At 42.5% G+C, this 12,330-nt stretch overlaps 1 pseudogene; it reads left to right on the top strand.

Moving 5' to 3' along the window:
• Positions 1-11,194: 11,194 nt before the first annotated feature.
• On the top strand, positions 11,195-11,312 carry LOC126420021 (5S ribosomal RNA; annotated as a pseudogene).
• Positions 11,313-12,330: the final 1,018 nt, after the last annotated feature.

The following is a 12,330-nucleotide window of genomic DNA, read 5'->3' on the forward strand; positions in this document are numbered from 1 at the left end:
CGTAGAGTTGTCGGATGCCCTTCGTCTTCGCTGGCCCTCGGAGGACAGTTCTACATCTACATCTACGTGATTACTCTGCTATTCACAATGAAGTGCCTGGCAGAGGGTTCAATGAACCACCTTCAAGCTGTCTCTCTACCGTTCCACTCTCGAACGGCACGCGGGAAAAACGAGCACTTAAAATTTTCTGTGCGAGCCCTGATTTCTCTTATTTCATCGTCGTGATAATTTCTCCCTATGTGGGTGGGTGCTAACAGAATGTTTTCGCAATCGGAGGAGAAAACTAGCGATTGAAATTTGATGAGAAGATCCCGTTGCAACGAAAATCGCCTTTGTTTTAATGATTGCCACTCCAGTTCACGTATCATGTCTGTGACACTATCTCCCCTATTTCGCGATAATACAAAACGAGCTGCCCTTCTTTGTACTTTTTCGATGTCATCCGTCAGTCCCATCTGATGCGGATCCCACGCCGTACAGCAATACTCCAGAATAGGGTGGACAAGCGTAGTGTAAGCAGTCTCTTTCGTAGACCTGTTGCACCTTCTAAGTGTTCTGCCAATGAATCGCAGTCATTGGTTTGCTCTACCCACAATATTATCTACGGGATCGTTCCAATTTAGGTTATCTGTAATTGTAATCCCTAGGTATTTAGTTGAATTTACAGCCCTCAGATTTGTGTTACTTAACGCGAAATCGAAATTTAGCTGATTTCTTTTAGTACTCGTGTGAATAACTTCACATTTTTCCTTATTCAGGGTCAACTGCCACTTTTCGCCCCATACAAATATCTTATCTAAATCATTTTGCAAGTCGTTTTGATGATCTGATGAGTTTACAAGATGGTAAATGACAGCATCATCTGCAAACAATCTAAGACGCCTACTCAATTTGTCTCCTATGTCGTTAATATAGATCAGGAACAATAGAGGGCCTATAACACTTCCTTGGGGAACGCCGGATATTACTTCTGTTTTACTCGATGACTTTCCGTCTATTACTACGAACTTTGGCATTGCTGACACGAAATCACAAATCAAGTCGCACAACTGAGGCGATACTCCGTAGACACGTAGTTTGATTAGAAGACGCTTGTGAGGAACGGTGTCGAAAGCCTTCTGGAAATCTAAAAATATGGAATCAGTTTGACATCCCCTGTCGATAGCACTTATTACTTCATGAGTATAAAGAGCTAGTTGTGTTTCACAAGAACGATATTTTCTGAATCCGTGCTGACTATATGTCAATAAATCGATTTCTTCGAGGTACTTCATAATGTTCGAATACAGTATATGTTCTAAAACCCTACTCCAAATCGACGTTCAGTGGATTACTCCTACTTCCCTCTTTGGGTATTCGTGTGACTTGAGCAATTTTCCAGTCTTTAGGTACGAATCTTTCTGTGAGCGGGTGGTTGTGTATAATTGCTAAATATGGAGCTATTTTATCACCATACCCTGAGAGGAACCTGATTGGTATACAATCTGGACCGGAGGCTCTGCTTCTATTAAGTGATTTAAGATGCTCTGTTACACCGAGGATATCTACTTCTATGTTTCTCATCTTGGCAGTTGTTCTTGATTGGAATTCAGGAATATTTACTACGTCTTCTTTGGTGAAGGAGTTTCGGAAAACCGTGCTTAGTAACTCTGTTTTAATGGCACTGTCATCAGCGGGACTCATCACTGAAGACAATTCTGCTCGAGTCGATAAGATCTCAGGCCTTAGACGTGTATGTAGATGCCCCGGACAGCGGATACTTTTGATAACACAGTGTGGGTAGATTTTCTTACCAGATGCCCTGACGAGAACCCATGTTTGCGACGTAGCAAAATCAAGAGATTGCCGGTCGATTGTTATTTGGACTATGCACAACTCTGTTCAGAAAATAAGAACTCGACGATGTCCTTGTGGTCGAACCGTGCGCGTCTGTTTTCATGCCCATTAGCTAAGATGGCTGAAGTAGCAGTTACGGATTTTGTATGATCCTCCGGTCAAATAGCTAGAGCACTGGCAAGTTAATCAAAATTTTAAATAAATACAAATCTAAATTATATGAAGAATAATAAAAGGCAATAGAAGATTATTATCTGCTGATAATAAATTGATGTAGACCACACCACAAGTTGTAATATATTCAATCGATCACATGAAATACACGTTTCACATTGTGTCAACATTTGGGAGCGATCTAAATTGCTACATTATTCTTAAAAAATCAAGTTCACCAAGATCGCTTCTAAATCTTTTAACTGATTATCGGTTTCGATAGATCTGTGCTGTCATCATCGGATCTTGTAGCATGTTAACAGAAATTCACGATCTTTGCAGATTTACAAGGCAGATAGTGATGTTGCGTCATTTTTCTGCCTTTCATTGTGAAGTGACGCCACATCACAACCTGGCTTTTAAGTCTGCAAAGATCACGAATTTCTGTTAATATGTTATAAGACCTTATGATAGCACAGATTTGTAGACAACGGTAATCAATAAAAAGATTTACAGGCGATCTTAGAGAACCTGATTTTTTTTAAGAATAAGATCAGATGAAATAATTTCTAGAAATGGTTGTCCTACAATAAAACAGTTTAAGAGATACAAGTCGGTATATTCAATTGCAGTTAATATTGTGTAAATTTACGTAATCAGAATGACGGTAGACTCTCCAGAAATCAATAAAGCATCCCTACTACTCCGAGATAACGAAATCCTGTGCTTTGAACTAGGCACAGTAATCCCGAACAGCAAGTAAATTATGTCAAAGTTCCTTAAAGTAAATCGTATGTTGGTCGCTTATAGTATAAGTTCACTGAGTCGAAGTCCCACGTGCCTCGTAGTTTTACTAAATACCAGCAAATTTTGAAGAATTCACGCTTATTAGCCACTCGTATTTTACCACTTTACCCCACTAACCACTTTGTAACATCAACTCTCTCCTGTAAAACGTCTCGACACGAAGTTCACTGTATCAGATGTCCACGCCGTCTTCCCCTCTATATCACTCTTGATACTCTCTTTGCTTCTCCCAGAAAATCCCACCTTGCTCGCAAGAGCCACTCCACGAATCAAAATGTCCAAGGACCTCACCGCACGTGCCAATAGGAAACATTCGCTCCCATAATTTGAACCACAATTTGCATATTAATAAAATTACAGATAAGATGTATGGTTGAAAGTAAACAACATTTTCTCCCTCTTATGTGGAGACCAAACACGATATTGTACACGTAAAACATAGACATAATTAATTAATATAGTCTAGTGAATACACATTCATAATAAATAATAAAGAATACACGTTAGAACCTATGAGATACAAGTTTGGATTATTCAACTGATGCGTCTTTTCACGCTCAGTCTGTTTATGGAGCTAAACCTTACGGATCATTCAGTTTTTAAATTAAAAAGGTTTTAATACTGACTAACATAACTTTTAGTTATCTTCGGAAACAGTTAATAACTGAGATGAACGCAATAGCGTCATGTATGGATAGACCTGAGAATTGCTATACTGCTTTGATTTACTGTCTGTAGAGAATACTATGATCTGACACATTTACATAAAAAGAGATATAAAACGTAGTAATTCAGTGAATAAAGTATGTATCAATGTGTCACTTTCAGCGATAGTAACTAGAATCCTGAGCTATCATTCAATACTTTTTTTTATAAAGATCGCAAGAAGTGTTCAGTAGGTTTTAATTAGCAGTGATTGTTGCAAGTATATTTGTTGACTGTGTTAAACTAATTTCTACAGTTTTTTATGACATTTATAGTATGAAAGTCTTAATAAATGCGCCTCATTGGCATGTTTGTTTTTAATGTACTGTGAAACATGGATTTGTTATAGAATGACCATTTGTCATTTACGTCCTTCCTCGGTGATCTCTCAACTTTTCCCAGCCAATATTGCCGCCGCTATTTTATTGGCTTGTTCTTGTTCTTGTTCTTCTTCTGTTGCCTTTACCCCGTACCTACGCGGGGTCGGCGTGGTTGTCATCGTATTTGGTACTGTTAATGACAGTGGCCGGGTATCCCCTTCACTCCCCTTGTCCGAATGTGTGTACCCCAAATGTCTGCCAGTAGTGTTATACATGTGAAAATGTGAAAACGTTTTCTAAATGTTTGCGAATCGTTTAACTGAGCTGGGACGTGGAACCTCCCATTCCCGGAAGCTGCGCTGTAACACGGTTACACCTGGTGGGTTCTTATAAACGTGAATTGTCGCTGCAAAATCACAAATTTCCATTGAACTAATTGCTACTGGACACATTACTCATGAACCTAAAACCAGAATTTCACAGCTTTCTCGTATTGACGGTAGATTTTTGCTGGGAGCCGTTGTTTTCTTGTCATTTGCATTTACACTTTTTTACTCTTGTTTGCTGTTATCAGTTATTAAACATAATGAAACTTACACATTTACAAATAGCTATGGTTGTCTCATACTGTCGCTACATTTAGTGGTTTGAAATTTATTTTACGTTTTTTAACTCTCGAATTAACTTCGGACTCATAACCATATTGATAAAAATTCTTAATCTGTGCTTCGAAGGGTAGTTCTGTGGGCAGCTGATTTTTTTTTTTTAAATCGTTGAAGGCGTTTACAAATTGTTGAAATTTAGAATTAGCAAGTATATTCTAGCATTAACTCTTTAATATTGATAAAAATTCTTAATCTGTGCTTCGAGGGGTAGTTCTGTGGGCAGCTGATTTTTTTTTTTTTAAAATCGTTGAAGGCGTTTACAAATTGTTGACATTTAGAATTAGCAAGTATATTCTAGCATTAAATCTTTAATATCTTAAGTACTACTGTATCTGACGAATGGTCTTTAAGAAGCACTTTCTCGTCTAGTTTTCGCCTTTCATTCGGTGTCATTGCCTATTTTGTAAATGTACTGGTTTGGATTTTATCTGCTAGGTTGACCCGTAAGCCCTGATGAAATATCTCGAAAACTACACATCGGATCACAAAACGTTATTAATTCCAATTTTTTTGTCTCGGAGGGCGTCATCCAACGATACCACACCAGACCCGCCACCCCAGCCGGTGACAGTGGCGGGGGACTTTGAAATCTTCAGTGGGAACCCCCCTTTTTTTATTGCAGATTACGATTCCACTGCAGAATCTACATATGTTTTGTCTGAAGCATTTTCTTCGTTTCGCCACAGACGGTGCTGTAATCGGAGGAACATAAATGGTTACACAATCTTAATTTACGACATGCTCCTCAATGGCCCTGAAATATCCAGTGGCACGTGGAATTACCCAACCCTCCATATTGCGAGGTTAGGACAGGCCAGTATTTCACAACTTCTAATTGGAAACCCCATTCGCAACGTTGTATTCCTCCGATACATCGAACAGGGGACTACTCGATTCGCCAAACTGGCCGCGTAACGAACCACGACAAACCTCAACACGCAGTACTCAGCGACCGGAGCTCACATATCGTGCAGACGTAGAACAGCTAGCGGCTCGAAACACTACTTGTACAGTGTTGATTGCCTGCACACCTACCTATCCTTTGGAGAACAGACGTCCAAGTGGACGATGAATGTTGCAACCACAGAAGAAAAAAGTGAAAATGATCCTGATTTGCGGCGAAGGTAGGAGAAATGTTGAGGTTTGCTGTTGCCTTTCATTAACAAGATTGTGAACGCCTCTGCATCTGATGGCAGCGTAGAGACCGGCGAAAGGAAACGAAGCGAACGTGTTACAGGAGAAACAAACTGCAAATGCAGCCCATTCACAAAACACTACCCAGTTAAGCAAATCGGCGCCATGAAGTTCTTGATGCAATGAACCGTGGTATGGATGATACTTATTACGATGCAGTATTGTACCAATACTACCAACGGACATACAGAAATCGCGGTGTAATGGCCGGGCGTTTAACCGTGGGTTCTGATGCACTGCCGCTAGGTGAACGCTACTCTACGAAAGCTATTTACGAAAACTGCTTTCCAAAAGTGGGACACCACAGTTGGCCATAACGTTTCTGTTCATCGGTGTAGGCGTGCTGCGCAAGTATTCGAGGAACTGATGTGTATGAAGAACTTATGTCCAGTTGAAACACTCATTAGCTGCTAGCTGGGACCCCACATGCCATACTCCTCAGCACAAAAACGCTGATGTGAATTCAGCTTATCAGCGGAACCTCTTTGAAGTGCCGGAGGGAAGCAACTTGCGAAAAATGCAATCGAGCCACACGTGAAGGAGTGGCAAGTCTCTCTCCACATGTCTGTCTCTATCGACGGGTCAGTGTCCTCAGAGCAAAGGAGGACCGCAATACCCTTAGACGTAGAACCGTCGGGAACTATGAGAAATCCTACTCGAGAAGTTGATGCTGGTTACGGGTACAGGTTAAATAAGGCTAACATTTTTGAAAATGCTGTTGTAAAAACTCAATTATTTTAAAACATTCCATTTCCTCAAGGTAAACTGTTTGGACAAGTAGTAGTAAAATGGTTCAAATGGCTCTGAGCACTATGGGACTTAACATCTATGGTCATCAGTCCCCTAGAACTTAGAACTACTTAAACCTAACTAACCTAAGGACATCACACAACACCCAGTCATCACGAAGGAGTAGTAATAGGCACAAATTGACACTAGTTTCCCCAAACAATCGCACGTGTGTAACATGTTTTCAGATAAATTAATTAAAACTGAGCACCTCGAGAGACACAATAAGTATAAAGTTCTTTACTTATCTGATCTGGCTGCAGACTCGTAGTTCACGTTGAAATCTCTTTTCAGTCCCTGGATCGAACTTAGAACTTTCGAACATTCAGGGAATCACGTTGTCTGCGAAATTTTGAAAATCAGAGTTCCAATCGTATATATACACACACATCAAAAAAAGTTTTGCATCACCTTGGTTCCGAAAGTTCCGGAACCTGGACAGAAATTTGCAAATGAAAATGACCCCCATGTTCTTTGACGAGATTTTATTTTCCGATGAGTCTACATTTATAAATCATGGTAGCATTACTGAAGTGTACACAATCCTCACTCGTTACAGGAAGTTGGTCGGTTAACGTACGGTGTGGCACCATGGGGAACAAACTGATGGTCCCTATTTTATCGACTGCATTTTGAGTGGATGCAAATATCTAAACTACCGGTACTACCGCAGACTGTTGCCCTTGACTTTCGAAAACTTAAGTTCGGATAACATTTCTAATTGTTTCAATTAATACTGTAAATGATATTACTGCAGGCGGAGCGCCTTGAGGTAGAAGTTGGTGTCAGCATGACGACTGCCAAGCGCATTACACAACTGAAGCACGGTAGGCATTAGACCGTCTTTGCACTTGTAGGTGGATCGGCAGAAGTGGTCGTATTAATTGGCGCACTGGGTCGCCGGATTTATTTTTGTGGCTATTTAAAAGATAAGGTGTACCAGCAAGTGCCAAATGGCCGGAAAGACATGGGAGACCGCATCAGAAACGCCTTTGCTGACATTCCCGCAGATACACTTCTATGGAAATGGAAGAGGATGTAGATGAAGATGAAATGGGCGACACGATACTGCGTGAAGAATTTGACAGAGCACTGAAAGACCTGAGTCGAAACAAGGCCCCGGGAGTAGACAACATTCCATTAGAACTACTGACAGCCTTGGGAGAGCCAGTCCTGACAAAACTCTACCATCTGGTGAGCAAAATGTACGAGACAGGCGAAATACCCTCAGACTTCAAGAACAGTATAATAATTCCAATCCCAAAGAAAGCAGGTGTTGAGAGATGTGAAAATTACCGAACTGTCAGTTTAATAAGTCACGGCTGCAAAATACTAACGCGAATTCTGTACAGACGAATGGAAAAACTGGTAGAAGCCGACCTCTGGGAAGACCAGTTTGGATTCCGTAGAAATATGGGAACACGTGAGGCAATACTGACCCTACGACTTATCTTAGAAGCTAGATTAACAAAAGGCAAACCTACGTTTCTAGCATTTGTAGACTTGGAGAAAGCTTTTGACAATGTTGACTGAAATCATCTATTTCAAATTCTGAAGGTGGCAGGGGTAAAATACAGGGAACGAAAGGCTATTTACAATTTGTACAGAAACCAGATGGCAGTTGTAAGAGTCGAGGGACATGAAAGGGAAGCAGTGGTTGGGAAGGGAGTGAGACAGGGTTGTAGCCTCTCCCCGATGTTATTCCATCTGTATATTGAGCAAGCACTAAAGAAAACAAAAGAAAAATTCGGAGTAGGTATTAAAATCCATGGAGAAAAAATAAAAACTTTGAGGTTCGTCGATGACATTGCAATTCTGTCAGAGACAGCAAAGGACCTGGAAGAGCAGTTGAATGGAATGGACAGTGTCTTGAAAGGAGGATATAAAATGAACATCAACAAAAGCAAAACAAGGATAATGGAATGTAGTCTAATTAAGTCGGGTGATGCTGAGGGAATTAGATTAGGAAATGAGACACTTAAAGTAGTAAAGGAGTTTTGCTATTTGGGGAGCAAAGTAACTGATGATGGTCGAAGTAGAGAGGATATAAAATGGCAAGGAAAGCGTTTCTGAAGAAGAGAAATTTGTTAACATCGAGTATAGATTTAAATGTCAGGAAGTCGTTTCTGTAAGTTTTTGTATGGAGTGTAGCCATGTATGGAAGTGAAACATGGACGATAAATAGTTTAGACAAGAAGAGAATAGAAGCCTTTGAAATGTGGTGCTACAGAAGAATGCTGAAGATTAGATGGGTAGACCATGTAACTAATGAGGAAGTATTGAATAGGATTGGGGAGAAGAGGAGTTTGTGGCACAACTCGACAAGAAGAAGGGATCGGTTGGTAAGACATGTTCTGAGGCATCAAGGGATCACCAATTTAGTATTGGAGGGCAGCGTGGAGGGTAAAAATCGTAGAGGGAGACCAAGAGATGAATACACTAAACATATTCAGAAGGATGTAGGCTGCAGTGCGTATTGGGAGATGAAGAAGCTTGCACAGGATAGAGTAGCATGGAGAGCTGCATCAAGCCAGTATCAGGACTGAAGACCACAACAACAACAACACTTCTATACTGTGTACGGTCATTGGAAAAGCGGATGAATTAGTGTACTGAAGTCGGGGGTACTACGTTTGAACACGGGGCGCGTCGAGTAGACCTCTTTTCGACATGTTGGACGAATACAGTGTTGTGAATGGTGTTTCCAATTAGAAGTTATGGAATACTGACCCGTCCTACCCTAGAAGCGTCTAGGTTGGGTCCCGTGTGCCATTGGATATTCAAGGACTATTGAGTAGCATCTCATACATTACAATTGTGCATCAATTTCTATTCCTCTGATTACAGCGCCATCTGTGGGGAAACGAAGGAAATGCTTCATACAAAACGTATGCAGATTTTGCCAAAGAATCGTAATCTGCATTAAAATAAGATTTCGAAATTGCCCTCGGCAACCCACGAACGGAGAGTGGTGAGGGAGTTCTAATGTGGTATCGTTGGATGTCCCCCTCAGAGACAAACAAATTGCAATTGTAACTTTCTTGATCCGATGTGTAGTTTTCGAATATATTTCAATGTCTTCAGTTAGGACGAACACAGGGTGAAGATTAATAAAACCGACAAACTGCAGGGGACGGATTTCTGACTGGAAATGGAAGAAAAAAAAGGTGGTATGAACATGGGTCCGTGAATGGACGGTGCGTGTGCAACAACAACAAATCCTCCCGGAACACAGTACAGAGCCGCATCACATCAACGTCACAACATGTTCAAAGTGGCCTCTATGGGAGGCAGTGCACGCTTTCACACGTCGCACTCTCTTCGCACGTTCCGGCCACTCTCCGAACAGTGTCAGAGGCTTGGTCAACAAGCTGTTGAAGGATCAGCGCATCAGGAACAGGGTCAGCATACACAACGCTTTTCTTATGACCCCAAAGGTAAAAATCTAAGGGTTTAAGTCCGGTGATCTAACAGACCACGCTACAGGACCTCCGTTTCCTGTCCAACGTCTGTGGAAGATATTAGATGTCGGCGAACTGTAATGCGGAAGTGGGATGGTGCTCCGTCATGTAGAAACTAAATACCTGTCACATTGAGGAAGGCACATTCTGAGGCAGCCGAGGTAAAGTATTCCACAGGAAGTCCAAGTGCGTTCCTCCGTCGAAGTGTTGTGGAATTGTAAATAGTCCAAGCACGTGCTCGCCAAGAATCGCTGCCCACACACTGATGTTGGACCGATGCCGATGAGACGCCTCAATCTTCCCCCCGGGATTGTCTGTAATCCACAAATGATGATTATGCAGATTGATGGCGTCAGTTTTCGTAATGGCTGCTTCGTCGGTTAAGAGCACTGATGGCAGATATTTCATAATTGTAATGGTATGGTGCAAAAACCATCGACAAAAGACCGTCCTGTAGAGGGAAATCCGCTACCGACAATCCTTGCAGGTGATGAGGATAATAGCGGTTGTCATGCAAGAAACTTGTAATCGTACTTTGGCTTACAGCATGTTGGCTGGCCTCTTGTCTGGAGCTTGTACTAGGATTTTTCTCAGTATCCTGTACAACCGAATCCTCCATTTCTGATGTACGCACAGTCCGCCGCCTCGGTGCACATTGGTCTGTCTGAAATGAACAATGATCACACAAACGCCCAAAACGGGCTTGAAATGTCGTGCGATGTGGTTGGTGTCTGTGAGGGTACTCGTTTTGCTATAGCAGTGCTGTCTCTCGACCGTTTCCATCTGCTTGGCCGTACAGAAACATAATATCTTGTTGATCCCGACATGAATACCGGACCATTCTGGTGCTTACAGAACGCTGCGTCAATCACGCAGCCTGCAACACGGAAGAAACTCACGGCACGTGGTCAGAGGAACTTTCAATCGTCAGCGCCTTCTACCGCATCAACGATACATTTCCGACACATGCTGATAGGACCTTTTTTCCCCATTTCCAGTCGGGAATCCGTCCCTGCAGGTTCAAAATGGTTCAAATGGCTCTGAGCACTATGTGACTCAACTGCTGAGGTCATTAGTCCCCTAGAACTTAGAACTAGTTAAACCTAACTAACCTAAGGACATCACAAACATCCATGCCCGAGGCAGGATTCGAACCTGCGACCGTAGCGGTCTTGCGGTTCCAGACTGCAGCGCCTTTAACCGCACGGCCACTTCGGCCGGCCCCTGCAGGTTGTCGGTTTTATTAATGTACACCTTATATACAGGCAACGGCCTTGCCGCAGTGGATACACCGGTTCCCGTGAGATCACCGAAGTTAAGCGCTGTCGGGCGTGGTCGGCACTTGGATGGGTGACCATCCAGGCCGACATGCGCTGTTGCCATTTTTCGGGGTGCACTCAGCCTCGTGATGCCAATTGAGGTGCTACTCGACCGAATAGTAGTGGCTTCGGTCAAGAATACCGTCTTATGACCAGGAGAGCGATGTGCTGACCCCACGCCCCTCCTATCCGCATCCTCCACTGAGGATGACACGGCGGTCTGATGGTTCCGGTAGGCCACTCGTGGCCTGAAGACGGAGTGAGTACACCTTATATACAGCGTGGGCCATTGATCGTAACCGGGCCAAATATCTCACGAAATAAGCGTCAAACGAAAAAACTACAAAGAACGAAACTTGTCTAGCTTGAAGGAGGAAACCAGATGGCGCAATGGCTAGCCCGCTAGATGGCGCTGCCATAGGTCAAACGGATATCAACTGCGTTTTTTTTATAGGACCCCCATTTTTTATTACATATTGGTGTAGTAGCTAAAGAACGGTTGTTCCAATGTGATACATGTACCTTCGCGAACTTATCATTTCTGAGAACGTATGCTGTTACAGCGTGATTACCTGTAAATACCACATTAATGCAATAAATGCTCAAAATGATGTCCGTCAACCTCAGTGCATTTGGCAATACGTGTAGCGACATTCCTATCAACAGCGAGTAGTTCGCTTTCCGTAATGTTCGCACATGCATTGACAAAGCGCTGATGCATGTTGTCAGGCGTTGTCGGTGGATCACGACAGCAAATATCTTTCAACTTTCCCCACAGAAAGAAATCCGGGGACGTCAGATCCGGTGAACGTGCGGGCCATAGTATGGAGCTTCGACGACCAATCCACCTGTCATGAAATATGCTATTCAGTGCCGCTACAACCGCACGCGTGGACATCCATCGTGTTGGAAGTACATCGCCATTCTGTCATGCAGTGAAACATCTTGTAGTAACATCGGTAGAACATTACGTAGGAAATCAGCATACATTGCACCATTTAGATTGCCATCGATAAAATGGGGGCCAATTATCCTTCCTCCCATAATGCCGCACCATACATTAACCCGCCAAGGTCGCTGA

The sequence above is a fragment of the Schistocerca serialis genome, chromosome 9, assembly GCF_023864345.2.
Source record: "Schistocerca serialis cubense isolate TAMUIC-IGC-003099 chromosome 9, iqSchSeri2.2, whole genome shotgun sequence".
NCBI lineage: Eukaryota > Metazoa > Arthropoda > Insecta > Orthoptera > Acrididae > Schistocerca > Schistocerca serialis.